This window comes from Homarus americanus, unplaced genomic scaffold, assembly GCF_018991925.1.
Source record: "Homarus americanus isolate GMGI-L3 unplaced genomic scaffold, GMGI_Hamer_2.0 scaffold24922, whole genome shotgun sequence".
NCBI classification, from domain to species: Eukaryota; Metazoa; Arthropoda; class Malacostraca; order Decapoda; family Nephropidae; genus Homarus; species Homarus americanus.
This window is the reverse complement of record NW_024722610.1, coordinates 1,296,719-1,319,352: the sequence shown is the minus strand read 5'-3', so window position 1 is coordinate 1,319,352 and position 22,634 is coordinate 1,296,719. Positions and strand designations below refer to the sequence as shown.

At 36.5% G+C, this 22,634-nt stretch overlaps 1 protein-coding gene across 3 annotated transcripts in view; it reads right to left on the bottom strand.

Moving 5' to 3' along the window:
* LOC121862868 (hemicentin-1-like) overlaps positions 1 to 9,867 on the bottom strand; it is an 82,048-nt gene extending 72,181 nt beyond the window's left edge. For all 3 annotated transcript variants that reach the window (XM_042361218.1, XM_042361216.1, XM_042361217.1), the window contains exon 1: positions 9,434 to 9,867. The gene's annotated coding sequence lies outside the window, so the exon portion shown is untranslated. The remainder of the gene's footprint in view (positions 1 to 9,433) is intronic.
* Positions 9,868 to 22,634: the final 12,767 nt, after the last annotated feature.

The window sequence follows — 22,634 nt, the reverse complement described above, 5'->3', positions numbered from 1 at the left end:
TTTCACCTCTCCTTCCTTTCTTCGTCCACTCTATTCGTTAACTCGGATATAGAAAACCTTAGCTACAGAGTCGTGAGAATTTTTTAATCTACTTACACTGATAAAATTTCCTTTGGGTTGAGAAGAACTTGTTACCTTTTTAATTATATTTTTATTTATTTATTTTTTTTTGTCATTCGAGTTTTATTGTCTTAACCCCAAGGAAATACCATGTTGTTTTAGCTGCTATAATCTAATCATGAATGGTTCATAACTAGTCATGCAAAGCTTCTCCTGGTAGGATAAGTCAAGGGCTTGGGGAATTGAATCTTGAATTAGGTTATTGTGGTAGAGAGCAGCATGTGTGTGTGTGTGTGTACGTGTCTCTTGTCTCTCTCTCTCTCTCTCTAATGTTTCATGTCTCTCTCTTTATTCTTATTTTTGAAAAGTCTGTCTCTACCCCTATCTCTCTCTCTCTCTCTCTCTCTCATTTTCCTTTATACCTTCCTCTTTCACCTATTTCCCTAATCTTCCTCCTTCCCCTTCATCCACCTTCCTCCTTCATCCTCCTTCCTCCTTCATCCTCCTTCCTCCTTCATCCTCCTTCCTCCTTCATCCTCCTTCCTCCTTCATCCTTCCCTCATTTGTTGATGGATTGTTGCGAACGAGGAGAAAGTGTTTTTAGGAGAAGCCGACAGGGAATGTTGTCATATTACATTTTACATCCAAATCCGGATTGAAGTCGGATTCATTTACGGATTTAATGAGTTTTAAATAAGCACTTTGTTTACATTTGGCGAGTGACGTCATGACACATTTTAATAACATTACGTTAAATAAGCAAAAATATAATACTGAATAAGTTAGAATAAATTAGATAAAATAAGTGATAAAAGAAAATCATAATAAATAGTACAAAATAAGTGAAAAATTATAAAATAAAGAATATCCTCAGATAAACCAAAGAATAACTGACATAGAACAGATAGGTAACAAGAATAGATAACACAACAGTTATCACATACATGGGATAGATAGGATGATAATAATAATAATAATAATAATAATAATAATAATAATAATAATAATAATAACAAAAACAGTAATGAAAATATCAATGATACTAATAACAATAACACCCAAATCAACAACTACTACAACAACAACAACAACAACAACACCACCACCACCACCACCACCACCACCACCACCACCACCACCACCACCACCACACATTCTACATGAACACCCAAACAAGACTGCCTATTAGCGTGTGGTTGAAGCAGAAGCAGCGAATATGTCAAGTGTTTGATTAATCCGCCACACTCGCTAGGTAGCCACTGAGCTAATTTATGGCAATATCGATATTACACACACGATGAAAGGATTTGCTCATCAGTGGAAACCAATGGCCGTGAAATTTTTGTGATTTGATGGAACACTTTCATGAATTTACAAGCGATATTAATGTGATGTACTCTGTAGGGAGGGGCGCCTGTGTGAGTTTAGTAGTACTATTACTACTACTACTACTACTACTACTTTTTTTTTTTTTATACGTGGCCTCCAGCCTTCCCCAATAGCCACACCTTCGCCACCATTTAATTACCTTAATATTAAATATCCTAATACATAAGTAGCTATCCTATCTGTGTTAAATTAATTAAGCCGCAGATCTACTACTACTACTACTAATGATAATACTAATTGATCACCTGAAGAATAACCACCCCAACTTACTTCACCTAAGTCCTAAAGTTTAAGCACCCTAACGCTAACCTTACCTGACCTATAATAAAAACCACTTCATTTCAAGTGCTTCTTACACACTGGTTCTTATATCATAGGTCTAAAAGCTTTTATTCTTTTGGTTTTAATTTAGTGAGAATAAATAAGAGATATTACTTATTAAAAAAAGAAGTAATAACTGCCACTTAAAACAGCAATAAGAGTTTCTGAAATAAGTTTGCGTTAATTGTTATGTTTCTTTAACCCCCCCCCCCCCCACACACACATGATATGAAAACGAAATCGTGTAAATAATTGTACCAACATTACACTGAGACTACCATAATAGGATCCGATCACTTAACACATCAGTAGAGGGCAAAATACATATATGGAACCTCTGTTAATCTGGACCCTCGTGTTTGTCTTTATATTTTAACAACTGAATCGTGGAAAAAAAATCGTTAGTGAGTTCTGTGTACGAGTATGGAAAATGAATTCTCTGTGGGTCTGAAGATTCAATGGTCCTTAGGTAGTTTTGTTCACCTAACTAATACTAACTATTTATGTGGACGCGTTTATTTGCATCACTAAAGCTAAAACACTATAAAGGATTTTCACAAGTCAGTAAGTTATATTTCCCTCCCTGATTGGAGAAATAAAGCAGTGAATAGGTTCACTTAAGCTATGACAATGATGTTATTTCTCAAAGATATTTAGGTTAAAAAAATTCAACCTCCTGATTCACTTATGCTGTAACACAAAGATAGATTCTCAAAGGTTTATAGATTAAATTATCTTCGTAACTAGAAATTTTAAAATCCATCCATCAGGTGTTCTTGACCTATGACAGCCTTTGTGATGACCAAAATCACTGTACAGACACTCAAAAAAATATCTTTACTTAAGGTGGTCGATGAATTTCAGAATGAACACTGCGACTCCTGTTGTAGGGTTGCCAAAATCCTTCGTTTATTGTCATATATTTTCAACGCAATTTTGTATGCATAGTTTTTTTGAGTGACTGTACAAGGAGATACTGTAAGTCTTTTGGGAACCTGGATAATACAGTTCGTTGTTGGAAGGACTATGATAAAGACCTAATACGCATAACACTGCATGGAATAAAACCACAACTAATCTATCTCTGGTAATAATCACTCATCTACCACCAGTTCCCGGGTTCGAGTCCCGACAAAGGGTTTATTTCACTTGAATTTATATTTATGGTTTTTTAATGCACATCTGTTTGGACACGACTCTGTGTTTCAGATATATGCAAAAATTTCAATTACATTTCTCTCTTTGATAATTCGAACCATTTCATGAACTCGTGATCGTGTGAAATATAGATGAACCATTTTTTTCTAGGTCCACCTCCCCCCTCCCAACCCCCTCCCAACCCCCACCCAACCCCCATCCCGAGTAAAAATATAGATGAACTTTTTTTTTATTTTTTGGGGGTCCATCTTTCCTTCACCCCTGGCCCCGTCAGTAATGTAAATAAAATTATAATAAAGTTTTGAGTTTGTGGTTCGTTTATATAATGTTTCATTTATTTTATTTTATTTTTTTTTTGGGGGGCGGGGGGTAGGGGTAATGTCTATGTCATCAAAATCACAAATATACATGAAGTGTCTCTGATCATACTGGAGAAAAAACAAAAAAAAGCAACAATGATTCTCTTCTGAGCTTATGACGCCTGGCTCATTATTGTGTTCTAACATCTCGCTGGTAAATTCAGTTCTTATTTTCACATACAATCACTACCACTCACATGCTGCTCGCTTGGGGTATTGTAAGCAGCGTGTGGATAAAAGTGCACCTTCGAAATATTCATATCCCGACGCATTCAATTTATATGGGGGGTAGGAGATCCTTTATACACATGAATAGCGGCCTGTCGATGCAAATATTGTGCTGAATACTACTCCATTTAAACCCTGTGATAAACTACATTAAATAAATACATAATAATTCCATTTCAAAAGGACTCTACGGGCGGACCTCTGTGGATAGGTACTGCTTGTATGTGTGGGCGGGGTGTGGGTGTGTGGGTTTGTTTTTGTGTATGTTTGTGGGAGGACTTGTTTGTGTGCGTGTGTCTGCGAGCCTATGTGTGTAAGTTTGCGAGCATGTGTGTGTGTCTGCAAGCGTGTGTGTGTGTGTGTGTGTGTGTGTGTGTGTGTGTGTGTGTGTGTGTGTGTGTGTGTGTGTGTCTGTCTGCAAGCATGTGTGACGGAGAGCTACACGATTGTCCAAACCGATTATTCAAATGACTGTTTGAATAATTTACCCAAAACACAGTGAATACATCTGCAGGGAAATTTTTTTTTGGGGAGAGGCGAGTGTGCTTGTGCCAAATGTACCAAAATAAATGTGAAATGTAGCGCTTCTCTCTGTGGCAAATTTACCAGAATTAATACGATATCTATTTGGCCTAGAAGACAGTAGTAATAACACGCACTGGATACGTTTAAGAGAACTGCACGGCCTGAAGTGAAATGACCCCAAATACAAAGGTGACTAAATAGGTGACCAAACGAGGTGATTAGTGAATTAATTAATGTATCCTAGCCTTTACGAGAAGGTCAGAAACTGTGTGGAGTTTACTTGATAACATTTGATAGTGGTAGGAAGGGTCTTTACGAGAATAATGATAATAACATCGAGTTTTATTGAGTTTGGTAAGGTAGTAATCGCAAACAAACTTCTGTATGTAAGGACAGGGAGGTAACTGAACAACCACAACACACAATACCTGAGCATTGAACGACCACAATACACAATACCTGAGCATTGAACGACCACTACACACAATACCTGAGCACTGAACGACCACAACACACAATACCTGAGCATTGAACGACCACTACACACAATACCTGAGCACTGAACGACCACAATACACAATACCTGAGCACTGAACGACCACAACACACAATACCTGAGCACTGAACGACCACAACACACAATACCTGAGCACTGAACGACCACAACACACAATACCTGAGCACTGAACGACCACAATACACAATACCTGAGCACTGAACGACCACTACACACAATACCTGAGCACTGAACGACCACAACACACAATACCTGAACAACCACAATACACAATACCTGAGCATTGAACGACCACAACACACAATACCTGAGCATTGAACGACCACTACACATAATACCTGAGCACTGAACGACCACAATACACAATACCTGAGCAGTGAACGACCACAACACACAATACCTGAGCACTGAACGACCACAACACACAATACCTGAGCACTGAACGACCACAATACACAATACCTGAGCAGTGAACGACCACAACACACAATACCTGAGCATTGAACGACCACAATACACAATACCTGAGCACTGAACGACCACAACACACAATACCTGAGCACTGAACGACCACAGGAGCTCAATAGGTTATATTAATAATCCATTGGGCAGAATATCTAACACCTCGCGTTCACCTCAGTGGTCTTAAACTTGAATACAATACTGGCAAGAACTGTACGTGGTCTGTTATTGTGATTGTGTTTTTTATGGTAATTATTGTTGTTATTGTTGGTGGTGATGTTATTATTATTAGTTTTCTTCTTTCTTTCTATTTCCTTCTTTCTTTCTTTTTCTTTGTTTCTTCCTTCTACTTTCATTTTCTTCTTCTTGTTTCTTGCTTCTTCTTCTTTACTTCTTCTTGTTTCTTCTTGTTTCTTCTTCTTTTTTCTTCTTCTTTTTTCTTCTTCTTCTTCTTGTTGTTTCTTCTTCTTTAAGTCTTCTTTCTTCATTCATCTTTTTCTTCTTTTGCTACGTTCTTCTTTACTTTATTAAAATATTATCAATATCTCTTAACACAAATTAGAATAAGAATTCAGTAGTTGTTTACGCTAGCTTGACTAACTTACATTTTCCACCGCCCGCGTCTCGATGGTTGCATTTTTTGTCTATGGCATCGACGGCGGATATGTGAGATTTTGACCACAAGTAAGGAAGTGAAGGGAATTTTATCGTTGTTTTTTTTTTCCCCTTGCGATTACTCGTGGGGGAAATATGTATAATTTTGTTTTCTATCTGTTTTGCATATGTAGCTGCCTTGCTGTTTTTCTGTCTATAACCATCTGTGTGTCTGCTGTTTATCCCTCTGTTAGTCTATTTGTCTGTTGTTCAATCTGTTTTTTGTCTGTTTGTCTGTGAATGTCTTTTTAGTACATATATACTTCCTTCTCTCTCTTTCTTTTTTTTTCTCTCTCTCTCTCTCTCTCTCTCTCTCTCTCTCTCTCTCTCTCTCTCTCTCTCTCCAAAGACAAACCACATCACATGAACCTCGTGACACTGATATACACACCCTTACCATCAAGACGGACTACCCACCACGTAAATTGCATGCTGGCGGTGTCGTTGCAAAATATAACAGTGGAGAGTTGCAATCAGACGCTTCAAGAATAATTCATTGCCTTCGATCGCCGATGAAATATGGATCTAACTTCTGCTTTCTAAATACAAAAAATATTTTATGATCGTTCTCAGAATCAGGAATTTCGTTCAGTACAAGAGTAAATATTCAAGTATGGAGTTTGGTTAGAAATAAATAGCTGGAAAGGTTATTATGGTACATTAATGTTATTCAGTTTCTTGTAATGTGTGTTCAGTATGTCTTCAGTTTAATTTTTAAGTGTGCATTTAGATTAAGTTCTGGTTAGTTGTTTGCATACTTGAGCCCTTGATATGAAACCATACATACTAAACTATGAATATGTATACTTGCATTAAATCTCTATATATTTATACCCTCACACTGAATTCTATATACAACTTCTCACACTAAATTCTATACATGTCTCTTCATACCAAAAACTACACACACACACTACTGCACCATCCTCGTCATCGCCACCTACTGCCACCTGCAGTCCCTCGCCCGCCTCGCGCAGTCCGCCACTACAACAAAATTCAGCCCATAAGAGCCCGCACTGATAGATATAAGAACAGCACCATCCCACCTAGTGTTAAAATAATAATCAGCTCCTGATTTATGTACTGTACAGCCCTGTAAATGTATTGAACGTATATCATTATGTCTAAATCACATGTAAGTTTGTATATTTTCAGCCGCCGGCTGCAACTCTATAAATAAACCCTTTATTATTATTATTATTATTAATTATTATTATTACACACACACACACACACACACACACACACACACACACACACACACACACACAATCCCTCTCTAGTTCCTTTGTGGTAATATATCAATGTTTCCCTAAGTTTCGTAAATCCATTGTTATTTCCTTTTGCTACTAGAATAATCACGATGTTATCTTTGGATGTCAGTTTATTAAATAGCATATATATATATATATATATATATTTTCTACTTCTGTCATGCTACATTATCATGCATATTATACATGTTATATATACATTATAGATATTATACATGTTATATATACTTTATACATATTATATAAGGAGCTGGTTGGGATCCGATGACTCACAGAGATGGGAATTTCAGAGGTTGAAAAGGCTTAACATTCTTAAAATTTGTGTTATCGACCTTGAAGGACTGTAGCTTAAACCATCATCCTTGAGGAGTCATGACTTAAACTATTATCCTCAAAGAATTAACCCTTCAAGGACGATAATCTAAATATTATCCATTGGGAGTTAAACCATCGTCTTCTAACCATTACCGAACAGTTACCATCAATATTAAAAGAGCAACATTAACCCCTTGTGTACAGGAGTTTATGACGTTAACCAAATGAAACACTAAAAATGGCGTCCTCAGGAGTGAAAGGGGTTGAGTGAACTATATTTAAAGGCTCCTTCATTAGTTTAGGTTTTTAAATATATCAATAGAACTATACAGAAATATTAGACAATGTGTGATTATGTTATGTGAAGTAATGTTGTTTTAAGTGAATTTACGATGGATTTGACTGTGTATTTTGCCTTTAGTAATTTTCTCCATCCATCCATCCATCCATCCATCCCAGAACACAACTCTCCACTGCTTTAGGTAGAGACAGATAGGAAAATAGCTAGATAGACAAATAGACCGATTCCAAAACATAATATAAAGGAAACGAAAACTAATTTATGGAATGGCTATCATGCATAGGACTTACTTAATTAATAATATTGCTAAATGTTACACATTTACAAACATAACCATTTTAGGCGATAGTTCCTCTTTAGATAATTGGTTTAATTATACGGTTGAGAATGTTATCTACCCACCCAAGTGAATTATTAGGAAAAAAAAAAAAAAAAAAAAAATATATATATATATATATATATATATATATATATATATATATATATATATATATATATATATATATATATATATATATATATATATATATATATATATATATATATATATATATATATATATATATATATATATATATATTCGTTGGGAAAATAATTTTAACCAAGAATTTATGAAATTTAGGGAAAATATTAAAAAAATGGGGTAAATTGATTTTTTTATATACTGTATAGGAATATAAATTGAGATAAAATTGTTGGAATATATTTTGTGACATGAAAAAATTCAATTTACTTTTGATAATTGTATCTCTGTCTATCTGTGTCTCTCTGCCTGTGTCTGTCTGTCTGTCTGTCTGTGTGTCTGTCTGCCTGTGTCTGTGTGTCTGTCTGTCTGTCTGTCTGTCTGTCTGTCTGTGTGTCTGTCTGTCTGTGTCTGTCTGTCTGTCTGTCTGTGTCTTCCTTACATTGAATTGAATATATCTTTAAAATTAAATGAATAACAAAAGAAGTGATGATAATAGCAACAAAAATACTAATCCTCTCAATAATACTGACACAATAATGATAAAACCAAGAGTAATAATTCCAAGAACAATAACTAATAAGAACAATATTGTCGTCTTAATTTCTGTCGTGGAATTATGGAACCTCTTTCGACAATAAATTTTTACATTGCCATTTAGAAATCACTAGGATATTTGCTTCCAGTACAGTCAAGTCCCCCGGTGCTCGGCCCTCTACTCCGCAAACAAAAACTTCAGTATTATCTCACAAACACCATCCTATATTAGACTGTTAGGGTGTGGTAGGGTATTACAGTGGTAGGAACAATATTGCAGGATACAGTGGTCGTGGGTACAAGGGTGTGGTCGGGGATTACAATGGTAGGAACATTAGAACAGGATACAGTGGTCGTTACAAGGGTGTGGTAGGGTATTACAGTGGTAGGAACAATATTGCAGGATACAGTGGTCGTGGGTACAAGGGCGTGGCAGGCTAATACAGTGGTAGGAACACTAGTACAGAATATGAAGGTCACGAATCAATACTAAAATAGGAAAATCCTCATTTATTTTTCTTATTCAATTTTTTTAACAAAATAAAAAAAAATAATTCTTCTGTGTACAACAAAATGTGTAAAAAAAATCTAACAATATGGATTTTTTTTTTAATACATGACCAAAATATAAACATTAAATAGATGGAATAAGATTAGTTAGTAAAAACAAAGAGGATAGATAGATAGATAGATAGATAGAGACATACATAGATATAAAAAAGATATATTGTAAAGACATAAATTGAGAGAAGGAGATTGATGAACAGAGGAACCGAGAGAGAAAAATAAAACCAACTATAAAACAATATTAACAAACAATAAAACTAAACCAAGGGATAAACTCATAAAAAAATATATTGTCTGTCTTACCTGATAAAGAAGTTTAGTACAATCGAGGTGTAGAAGAGTCGACACAATGTATTAAAAAAAAATGCTCCAATAGTCTTCCTTCTTCTTTCTCTGTTTCTTATCGCCACACAAGTTTATAACAGTCGCACTATGTCATTATTAATGTTTCTCAGTTAAGGTAAAAAAAAAAAAACCTCAGGTAGTAACACTTTTAAAAAAATTGATAGATAATTGTTTTTTTTTTAAGTCTTTGAGAGTTTTTTTTTTCAAGTATTGTTCCAATGTTTTTAATCAGCCACACCCTCAGTCGTTTTGTATGTGGGTGTGTTCTGTTCTTTCAAACCTTTAGTTGATATTTTGTTAGTTTTTTCATTTTTTTTTTACTCTCTACCCCTAAAAAAAACACTTGGGTTTTTTTTTATCAATTATTTTTTCTGCTGGAACGAGGAAGGTGGGTTTTAATCCTTGAGTACCAAGTGTCAGTGTAGTGAATAATATATATTCATATTTTGAGTACGAAGTGTTAGTACAGTAAGATATCTTAACCCTTGAGTACGATGCCAACCACCTGAATACTTTGAGTACGATGAAGTGATAACTTGAATATACTGGCTTAACCCCTCGAATACGATGCCTTAACCCCTTGAGTACGATAACTTAACCCCTTGAATACGATAACTTAACCCCTTGAGTATGATAACTTAACCTCTTGAATACGACGATTTAACCCCTTTAATATTGAGACTTAACCCTTGAATATCGGGACTTAACCCCTTGAATACGGAGACTTAACCCCTTGAAGGGGTCAAGTCAGAGTCCTTAAAGAAAAAAAATCACCGTACTCAAAGTGGTTAATAACAATCACCCAGTTATTTCACATTTACCTCGTTATAACTAAAGTAGTGTATACGTTATTTCTCTCCAGCTTACGTCAACGAATTTGCTAATGAATGAGCGAGCGAGCGAGCGAGCGAGTGACGTAATAGGCGGAAAACCTGAGGAGATAAAAATTAAATACCAGTTTGTGATTAATTCTGTTCCTCTTAATTCTTTGTCGGGAGAATTACGTAACCAGTTAATCAATATGGCCAAATATTAGCCTCTGACATGGCGCAAAATAAAATAAAAAATCTGAATAAAAAACGGAAAAAAAAAACCAAGTTGAAAGACGATATAATATGGATTAACTGTTTTCTCAGCCCTATATAACAGGTAAGAAAAATTAAGTTACCTGGAGGTTAATTAATCATTTAGTACACTCTCTGATAGGTAGGATGGACGGACATACAGACATACATGCTCATCAAATCACAACCATTTTAATACACCCACAACATATATTCATACACATCAGTTGTGGCTAGTGATGTGAAATGGCTTCAATAATTTAAAGAGGATTTTTTTTATAAGCTCACAGACTCACGGACAGACGGGCGGACACACAGATATTACTCATTCATACATTCTATTTGTTACCAGTAGTGTGAAATTCTATTGAACACTGTTGGGTCACTTGCCTTTATAAAGTTATGAGTCGAAACAGACAGAGAGACAGATAGACAGACAGAGAGACAGACAGATAAACAAAATATACACATTAACTGATTGCTTCAGCTCACGTTGTGTTTGGTTAGGATAATTGCTATTTGGTTAAGTATAGATTAAGTTGGAGGTAAGTTAGTTAACGTTTTAGATAGGTCAGGTAAGGTCGATTCGGGTCAGGTGAGGTGAGGTCAGGTCAGGTAAGCTAAGTTAGGATAGCTTAGGTTAAGTTAGGTGTGATATGGTTAGGTTAGGGCAGGTTAGGTTTGGATAGGGTTAAGTTATGTTAAAGAATTGGTGAATCTAGTATTTGCATTTTATCAATATTGAGCAACTTACTGATTTTATTCATCATGAGAGTAGCATATACATTAGTTGAGTCTACAGCTCTATATTCCCACGCACTCACCCCCTCACGCACTCACCCTTTCACTCTCTCACCCCTTCACTCACTCACCCCTTCATGCACTCGCCTCCTCACGTACCCACCCCTCAGTCAGTCACCCCTCACGCCTCCCACCCCTCATGCACTCACCTTTCACTCTCTCACCTTCACCTCACCTTCACTCACTCACCCCTTCATGCACTCGCCTCCTCCACCCCACCCCTCAGTCAGTCACCCCTCACACCTCACCCTCATGCACACTCACCCTTTCACTCTCTCACCCCTTCACGCACTCACCCCTTCACTCACTCACCCCTTCATGCACTCGCCTCCTCACGCACCCACCCCTCAGTCAGTCACCCCCTCACGCACTCACTTCCTGACAAAGAATAAAATAATTTTCCATGGCATAGAGTATTTCGGAGGGTTTGTTTCAGGTGTGTTTTGTGTTCCATATGTGTTTTTATAGTGTGTTTAGTTACATAAGTGATTTTATTACATATGTGTTTTTATTACATATACGTTTTTGCTACTATGTTTTTGTTACATATGTGCTTTCGTTACCTATGTGTTAAATAGTGCATACTGTAACGACTTGTAAAATGTTCCATAAAGCTGTAATAGACGTGGATGGCTGGTGATACCTCGTGAGGGAAAGGTGAGAATAGGTGTGATTATGGGAGAGTGTGAGTGTATGAGGTATAGTTGTGAGAGTGTAGTGTAAGTGTGAGAGTGTGTGAGAGTGTAGAGTGTAAGTGTGTGGGGGTGTAAAGTGTGTGAGGTGTGGTGTATGAGGTGTAAGTGTGTGTGAGAGTGTAAAGTGTGTGAGGGGGTGTAAGTGTGTGAGGGGTGTAAGTGTGTGGGGAGTGTAAGCGTGTGAGAGTGTGCTGTAGTGTGTGAGGGGGTGCAAGTGTGTGAGGAAGTGTAAGTGTGTGAGGAGGTGAGGTGTGGTGAGTAGAGAATGGGGATTGAGAGAGAGAGAGAGAGAGAGAGAGAGAGAGAGAGAGTATTGAAGCTGGTCAGGAGAGAGTGAAGTGTTTATAACATTGGTGGGAGGTCGCGTAGCCCTGGTGAAAGAACTCGTCACCAAGGAAAGGTTAGCGTCTGTGTGATCCGTTCTCACGGCATCCACTAGTTACACACTCCACGGCGCATGGTGATTTACTGGTGAATGGCTCCGACACTTGATACAGTATAGGAAGATTACACAACGATATTGGATTTATCAGAGAGTTAGATATAGTTAACCTAACCTAACCTGACCTGACCTAACCTAACCTGAGCTAAGGATGGCAGCGGAAGGAAGAAATTTGCAGGAAGGGAATCTAAGGAAGAAAGGAAGGAACAAGGAAGGCAGTCTAAGGAAGGAAGGAAGTACAAGGAAGGAAAGAATCACAAGGAAGGAAGGAAGCGTAAGGAAGCACAGGGAAAGGTAGTCTAAGGGAGGAAGGAAGGAAGGAAGGAAGGAAGGAAGGAAGGAAGGAAGAAAGGATAAGGAAGCATAAAGAAGCACAAGGAAGACAGCACCAGCGAGGAACACTCTACAAAAATCCCGATATCTTCGTATAAAACAGATTTTAGAGGCTCCCGATATCACCAGAAAAAAACAGATTTCAGAGGCTTCCGATATCTCCGTATAAACCCGATTTTCGAGGCTCCCGATATCTCGGTATAAACGTTGATTACAAGCTCCGCGATGTCGTCAGACAAAATGAGAATCATCTGGTGAGTTTAATTAATTTCTGAAGACTTAAATCGGCGTCGTCTTCTTCTTTAATATATATTCCAATATTCCACTAATGATGCGAGTTATCGAAAGGCAGGATATCTGGTAGAGCTGATTTAAAACTCCCCTTAATATCCCTTTAAAAGTAGAAGTTAATCTGATATCGGTTTATAAAGTCAATGTAAATATAAAAAAAAATATAAAAATCAAGAAAAACAAAACGAGTTGGATAATCGGGATGTTTCGGGGTGTATGTGTTATCGGAAGGTGATAAAAATCCGTAAAAGAGGTGTAAAAAACATAACAAAAGCTGTAAATAAGAGGAAGTTGTCTTTTTTATCGTCAAAAGGGCAATAAAATGTGAAATAAACCAGAGATAAAACAACAATAAAACCCCACAATAGCTAGGGGATGGATACGCCATTAACAGGTAATAAAAATAACGTTAAAAAGTTTCCCTGAATCAATAAAATTCCCCCAAAAGTGAGAAAAAAGTGTGTGTGTGTGTGTGTGTGTGTGTGTGTGTGTTATCAAAATGTAATATAAATGTGTTTCAATAAATTCCAAAGACCAAATAAAAATCGCATTAATTGAGGAATCAGTGTTATCGTAGTTATCGCGTGATATAGATAACAGGCTCATCGATAACTCACTGTCATACTTCTTCCTGTGTGTTCAAAATTCCTCATCAACAAAATAAGGTCTTTTTTCATGAGTATTATTAGTTCTTCATTATTTTTCTCTATAGTTACCTGCTATAAAATGTTTAAGTGTATATGTAAGTGTTTAAGTGTACATAGAGATGTTGAAATGTATTGTAAGTATTTAAGTATACTCGTAAGTGTATAATTCCAGGATAAGGTGAGGCAGTATAAGAATATGTATAAATGTTTTGGAGTTTATAAGTGTCTTTGGAAGGGATTATAAGTAACTTTAATATTCTTACTTTACGACATTCAGTAAAATATTAAGGAAGGATTATCGATTGGTTAATTCCTTACTGTAAGCCTCAACTTTATTTTGTACAATATTATATGTGTGATTAGTATTAATGTTCTGAATATATGTATAATATGACTTTATTTAACTATATCCAGTACTATTTATACTTAAGATATATTCACTATGGTGTATATATAAACTACAGAACGAAAGAGTATATACAGTATATTGCATAAATGTAATTAAAACCGCATCTCCCCATCCCCCAAATTACCAGATAAATATTAAATAAAAAACAATAATCTCTATAGCGCAACTTTCTTGTCAAGTTTGTCTTTTGTTTTAATTTGTATTTTTTCAGTGTTTATACCACATTATCAACACACATATACCGACTGTGAGTGCGTAATAACATACAGGAACACTGTCATGAACCAGATCATAATAGCAAAACTTCACCAACAAATTCTATAAAGTTGATCTTCATGACAATTAGGAAACGTAAGGAAATGTAAATAATTTTCACTTTTGTATGACGGCCACCAGTCTAGTGCCGTCCGTCCCAAACGTCCCTTTCTTATAGTTTTTCCTCTCCCTCTCACACTCGCTCACTGACCACCACCACCACCACCCCTCTCACTCCCTCTCCCGCTCTCTCTCCCGGCCGGTGTTACCCACCTCCGAGCCAGACCCGGACTGGCTCTCCCCGGCTACTGCACGTCTGTATGTGTGTTGGTGGCGGAGTTCGAAGAGGCGGTGGAGTAGGCGGGACCTCGCATGCGCACCCTACACTCAACACTCCACACGAAATCTCCGATAACATTCTCAAGCTCTCTACGGATGAGCTGGGTAGATAGATCACTCGGGTGTTGGTTGTCTTTGCCGGACCTCTACTAAAGGCTTCAATCACCGCTATGCCTGACGTGTGTGTGTGTGTGTTTGATTTGTGAAAGGTCCAATTGTGTCAGTGTTTCATTTTATCTTGTCTTAAAGCAGACATGGTGTAGCCGGTCGCTGTTTTTAAGTTGTGTGTGTGTCTATGTTTGTCTGTTGTGCGTGCATGTGTGAGTTTGTGTGCGTGTGTGTGTGTACTTGTATGCATCTGTGTCAATAATAATAAAGAATAATAATAATTAACGGTTTATTGAAAGAGCATGGCAGTCGGAAGGTTGTGTGTGTGTGTGTGTGTGTGTGTGTGTGTGTGTGTGTGTGTGTGTGTGTGTGTGTGTGTGTGTGTGTGTGTGTGTGTGTGTGTGTGTAGGAACATGTCCGCTTCAATGTACGTGGGTGTTTCCCCTTTGTCTGTTTATTCTAATTAACTAAAAATACGGAATCTCTCTATATTAACCTCGACGATGAAAAAAGACTAACGAAATGACATTTAACAAAGTAATTTAACTTGACATAACCTTAAAAAATTGTCATGAGCGTTTATGTTCCAGTAATCGATTATCTTTGCATACATACATACATACATACATACATACATACATACATACACAAAAAGCCTATTTAGTACATTACCTATATTTCCTACAATAGAAAATGTATATAATATAGTAGGTATATTATCTGTACAGGACGAATATATAAGCTCTGACAGTAACAGATTTAATATAAGGATTCGACCTGCATTGGTAGGTTAATTAAAATGCCACAAGCTGATTAATTCTTGATTATTGAGGAAAGACTCAATTTGACTCAACATTTTAATTTCAACATAGTAGAAAAAGATTAATTACTACTTACAGTTAAATTCCTACTGACCAAAAAGACTAACCTAACCTAACCTAACCTAATCTAACCTAACCTAACCTAACCTAACCTAATCTAATCTAACCTAACCTAACTAACCTAACCTAACCCTTTGAGTACAATAGTATAACCCTTTGAGGATGATGATTTAACCCTCCAGGTCTCAAAGGGTTAAATTTCCATACTAAGGAAGGGTAATTACAGCTAAACACTTATTATTTAAAGACTAAAGATGATTATCACCTCTTGAACACTTAATTCTGATAGACTGACTTACCTTAACTTAGTCATTACGTCTTGTTTTGTTTATTCACTCCTAAATTAAAGAAGTTTGGTTTAAGGTAAAAGATCTATAGGAAGTCTTAGGCGTAAGTCTTATGGCGGGGAAAATTTTTCATAGTTTCCCCAAGGAAGAAAACGAAGTGAATACCGATGGTGTAAAAGTTATTACAGGTATTATTTTTTTTTTCGCTCTAGTTGGAAGAATTTAATGACCCCGATGACGCACACAGGTCAAAGGGTCACACTGCTACTAGGACATATGTTTCAACTTTATTTGTTTTGTACTTAGGAGGAATGTAATGCGAACTTTTAAGTGAATATCTCTACCAACCCAACCCCAACCCAACCCAACCCAACCCAGCCTAACCTAACCTAACCTAAACTAACCTAACCTAACCTAAACTAACCTAACCAAACCTAATTTAACACAACTAAACTTTATTTAACCTCACCTAAATTAGCGCAACCTAAACTAACCTAACAGAGAATAATATAAGTTAACCTAATCCTTCCCTTAGTTTCAGCTAATACAAAACATCACATCATATCAAATAAAATACCCCGTTAAAACATGTATCACTTAAATACAATAACAACCTCATTTGACGAGAGAGTCTTTAACATTTTAAGAGGCTGAATATATAGCACTATATGTATATAATATTTCACAACAATATTATTATCATATATTAGAACATATCCGACATTTTTAACAATATACTCAATGTATTTCTGAATAATAAACCAACAATATACCTGACAATAAGCGTCAGAATATTATAAATGAAAAAACAAAACACCATCGTTATATTTTAATGAATAGGTGAAGAGAAAATAAAACACACAGTATACGTGAAGAGAATCATAATATTAGAGTTTAGTCATGAATAATTCTTTTGTCCAGAGGCACCGTTTGTATTCATGATTTCCTGTTGATGTTATATGTTTGGTGACGGTGGCGAAGGTTTTGGTGGCTTTTATTTATTAAACATTTTGAGAATTCATGAGGATTTTTTTTTTTTTTTTTAGGTTTTAAGTTGTATTAATAATTGTTATTCATTTGGTATCTTGAGCTGATGAATTTGAAACCAATTAACAAACACAACTATAAATATAAAATAAAACTATAAACAAAACTACAAACACAAAATTACAAACACAAAATTACAAACACAAAATTACAAACACAAAACTACAAACACAAAATTACCCTTAAGGGATTTTTTCAATACCTTTATGGGAAGAATTCCATTTTTAATCTTAAACAACAACACAGACAAGGACATAAATAACATCGTAATTACATTTATAACCAATGGCAAGAAAAAAAAAAATTACCTTATTTTTAGTGGTATAGTTACGGGGGTCAATAAAACCTGACTTAGGATTTATAGTATTGAGTATAATGAACAGGTGAGATATTGAGTATAATGAACAGGTGAGATATCGAGTATAATGAACAGATGAGATATCGAGTATAATGAACAGGTGAGATATTGAGTATAATGAACAGGTGAGATATTGAGTATAATGAACAGGTGAGATATCGAGTATAATGAACAGGTCAGATATCGAGTATAATGAAAAGTTAAGATGATAATAACCTCCTCTACAATCAATGATAATGGTAAATATAATTAGAGTATTAAAGAACACTGCCCCAAGAGTATAATCACGGCTCAGGAATGGGATCATTAGGTCACCAGAGAGTATAATTATGTTTGAGAAGGCGGTAATTTGCGTTAGAGTTTAATTCAACAAGTACAGGATAATTATATATTCACGTTCAGGCAAAATTGAGCCCATTATACAGTTACACCGCAAGGTCATATTTACGTGCCCTTGACCCCCTTTGTAATTATCTATGACGTCTGGACTACCTAAATAAATTAAATGAGTCTACAACGGATGTAATTAGTGCTAGGTTGGGTTAATTATAGCTCGACAGGTGTTCTCATTCATCAAGGACAGGTACAGTGCTTATTTTCGAGTACTGGTTATTGATGTTACCTGTAATTTGTCATTGGTGAGGGGAGGGGGGGGGGAGAACAGGTAATGGATGGGGGGTAGATTACAAAAGAATGATGGTTAAAAAAAATAGCGTTACGTGGAGTTTTTTTTTCCGATAGCAAGGGGTTAAATCATCATACTTAAGGGGTTAGATCATTATACTCAAGGGGTTAATTCATCATGCTCAAGGGGTTAAATCATCATACTTAAGGGGTTAAATCATCATAATCAAGGGATTAAACCATCACACTCAAAAGGTTAAGTCATCACTATCAAAATAATTCCCCCAATTAAAAACACACGAAAAAACTCACTGGAAAATAAAACGAGATACAAAATAAACCAACTTTTCTTCCCTCTCAGGAAAAAAGTGAAACTCGTTCAATATTTGTACGCAACTAGAACAGAATGACGTCACAGCGTAAATATAGGAGGGGGGGGATTTACAGAGGGGAAAATACGTATGTGGGTTGTAAATGTGGTTGAAATATTTAGTCGTGGTAAAGATTAAGGATTATAGGAGGTAATGGAAGATTATATACTGTATGTTCTTGAGGTAGACCAGATGCTATGAATGAGAGTGAACAATGGTGTCATTTGAGAGACAATTATGAATATTCTTTTTTTAATTCAAAGTTACGAGTGGAGTTTTGCATTTGAGAGTTTGCGTAGAGAGAGTTATAGACACATAAATACAGATCTAAAGATACATATTTGAATATAAATGTACAGTATGGACACACATACGTACATACTGTATTGGCATGGTTAAATGTAAAAAAAAAATAAATAAAAATAAAATAAAGATCCTCACTCTGAAAGAAAACCTCGATCTGTCAGTCAAGTATGAAGGTGGGTTGGTTAGGTTAGGTTAGCTTGAGTTAGGTTAGGTAAAAATTCTGCACCCAAGTATACTATAAATCCAATAACTAACCCTAATTAAACACAATAAAACACACACACACACTTTTGTTAGGTTTAGGTCCCAGTGATCACTTGGTAACAGAACCTACAGGATGAACCACTTATTTAATTCTCCCATTGAAACATCAGTCCATTTGGCTGTTTGATCAACGTGAATCAAGTCTGGTAAACACGAAGCTAAATTAAACAAATTCTGTAAATATCCGGTACAGTGTGAGAGTGGCTGGTGTCTGTTGATGTCCTGTTGATGTCCTGTTGATGTCCTGTTGATGTCCTGTTGATGTCCTGTTGGTATCTATTTCCTATTGATACTTGTTCCTTCCTGTTGTCTGTTGATGTCTGTTACTGGTGATTAGTGCATGTAGCCTGTGATTGTTCCATGTTGCTGGTGATTGTTCCATGTTGCTGGTGATTGTTCCATGTTGCTGGTGATTGTTCCATGTTGCTGGTGATTGTTCCATGTTGCCTGGTGATTGTTCCATGTTGCTGGTGATTGTTCCATGTTGCTGGTGATTGTTCCATGTTGTCTGTTTCTGCATTGTTGCAGGTTTCTGGTGACTGTGTCGCTCGGTATGGCTGTTATTAGCGTATTTATCTGTTCGTGACTCTTGGTGACTACTAGGTGATGCTACTCCATAGTTCTCTAAGGTTATTGACTCCGTGTAACTAGACTTAAGATTTTATTCTTTAACTTGCTAAAAAATGATTTACACACACACACACACACACACACACACACACACACACACACACACAGGGTCATTTTACTTGAAGCCTCGGGAAGGAATTGGGTCCCTCACATAATAGACTAGTTAATCTTAGCCAATCTAAGGAGGTAAATTCCCAGGCATTATTATGCTACTCCTGTGATGTACGGAAATGAAGGATGGAGTTGCATTAGTCGAGAGAAAATTAAATGACAAGATATGGGGAGGGTTGTGTGTGTGTGTGTGTGTGTGTGTGTGTGTGTGAAGGGAAAATAGAGAAGGAGAGTAATGAGAACGTCAGGAATGAGATCTGGAGAGGAGATAGGAAAGAACAGAGAGAGTGGTTGATGAGAAGGAGGAATAAATACTTGAGATAGTGTGTAGAGAGAATCAAGAATAAGGCAGGACATGAAGGAAATTGCAAGGAAGTTAATCTCAGTAAAGGGAAAGGAAGATAAAGGGGAAAGATGAGAGAGAATTGGAACGGGAGAATAATTCGTGTGTATGTGTGTGTGTGTGTCAGGGGAATGATATCAAAGAGGCGTGGATAGGGACGTGTATGCAACGAGATGTCTTTCAGGTGTAAATTGAAAAGATAAGAGTGTTTCTGTGTGTTTAGGTAGGATGGTGGGAAGGTGTTTGTGTGTGGGTAGAATGATAAGAAGACATTTCACACATTTGTGCAAACTTTATCATTACACAACCTAATTATATCATCAAAATATAACTCCTTTTATTGCAAGAATGACTTTTCTCATTGTATAATGATCCTAAAACTCCGATTCAGCTTCTCAACAACTTTATATTGAAAAAAAGTAGAAGCAAAATATTCGGGTGATTTTTGCTTAATCTGAAAAATAATGAAAAGCTGTTTAGAAGGGGGAGTTTTATTCTTTACCGGGATGAAAATAATTAATACGAGAAATATTTTGCTGAGTAAACCAGGTAAATCTTCCACAGGTTTCACTACTAATTAATAACACACCTGTCTCATCACTGCCACACCTCTACCCACGTTACTCCCGATAATTTAGAAAAAATGACAAATCCTGATGTTTTCCTGTTGTTATTTTACTTAAAACTACAAGAGTGAAATACCATCATGTAAATAACAAGTTTTTTGGGGAGGTTAATGGAATTATTTGTGGGGGGGGGAGGAAGGATAATACTTACTTCATGAATATTATAGTTAATATCATCATTGGATAATATTTTAACAAGAAAACTGTACTTTATATTAAAAAATTTCAAATAACTTTTATAAATAACAATTCAAGCTAAAATATTCCTTACCAGCTGAGGAAGTTCACTAATAAATAACTTTCACTCCTAACACTAAATACAACATTGAAATAAACATCAATACGCGATTCACTTCACATACACTGGATTTGTTCACTATACTTTGTTTAACCCTGAGGTAAAAGGTTATAGTGAGATTAGAAAGGTAAAAAAAGTAATCTCTCATATACTGTTGTTGAGGCGAGAGTTCAGGAGCTGGTGATAGAGAGATGTGGTGTTTCATGGGCAGGACAAGACCTCTATTTTGATGTGAGGGTTTTGAAGAGGACAAGATCATATTAAGGGGTAGTAGTATGAATCTATACTTCTCCTCTTCATCTTCCTGTTCCTCCTTCTCTTCCTATTAATTTTCCTTTTCTTTGTCCTTGTCCTCCTACGGCTTCACCTCCTCTTCTTCATTCTTGTTCTCCTCCTCCCCCCCTGTTCCTCACCTTCCTTCTCCTCATCCCCCTCTTCATCCTTGTCCTCCTCTTTCTCGACCTCCGTCTTCCCCTCCTCTTCCTCCCTGAATTTTTTCCGGGGTCAGAGGTGTAACACGAGGGAGGGCAGTGTTCCCTCTCCCCGAACGGTGTGTACTGAGTCGCCACGCCCAACCTACCCTGTTTATATAGTGTAGTTTTGTCATATTTCTTTGCAGCTGAAACGGCCTTAGCTATTATTTTTTTAACCTCTGTTGATTTCTCTCCTCCCCAGTCTCTCGTCACACACACACACACACACACACAAACACACACACACACACACACACACACACTTTTTAACTAACATTCCAGCACGAAATGATCAAATGAGATAACCATTTCAATTGAACTTTTAGAATCATCAAACATTTAGGGATTTTTATCATTGTCAGTGATTGGGGAGATATGGCGCGTGTATATTGATGCACAGTTTTGTTTTTGTACAGTATATGTTAATGTATACAGTATATATATTTTGTGTGTGTTTGTGTCTGTGTCTGTCTGTGTGTGTGTGTGTGTCTGTGTGTGTGTGTGTGTGTGTGTGTGTGTGTGTGTGTGTGTGTGTGTGTGTGTGTGTGTGTGTGTGTGTGTGTGTGTGTGTGTGTGTGTGTGTGTGTGTGTGTGTGTGTTATTGATGCCTTAGATCCTTAAATGGAAATGATAATAATAATGTATCTGCATTTTTCATCTCAATAATTTGTCTCATTTCGTCATAATCAAGATCCACTACTTATTAAACATGGAACTAGTGTGTGTTGTATAATAGCGATAAAGTATATAATACTGTGCAAATAGTAGCCCGACCAGGCCTCTTTCGCTTCATGTCAGCTGCTGGTAAACGAAGCTAATTACAAGAAGGTGGAGAGCACAGCATTATGGCTCTAAACTCTTCCCGGCGCAAGAGTCTGTTTACCTTTGTTGCAAGGCAGAAATTATCTACTTTATATTAATTCTTCGCCAAAAGTCAATATAGCTGTCAAGGTTATTATACTCGGCCATTATTTTACTTTTCATAAGCTGGCCTGCACACGGACAGTGCTCAAGAAGACAATGCTGATCAACGTTGGGTCAACACAGGCGATAGTCCACAGTATCAAGCTGGATGTTTGGCCCTTCTTTGTAAGAGTTATTTACTACATTCTTGGTCTGCTGAGGTGCAACATTACTCTCCTCATACACTTGAATC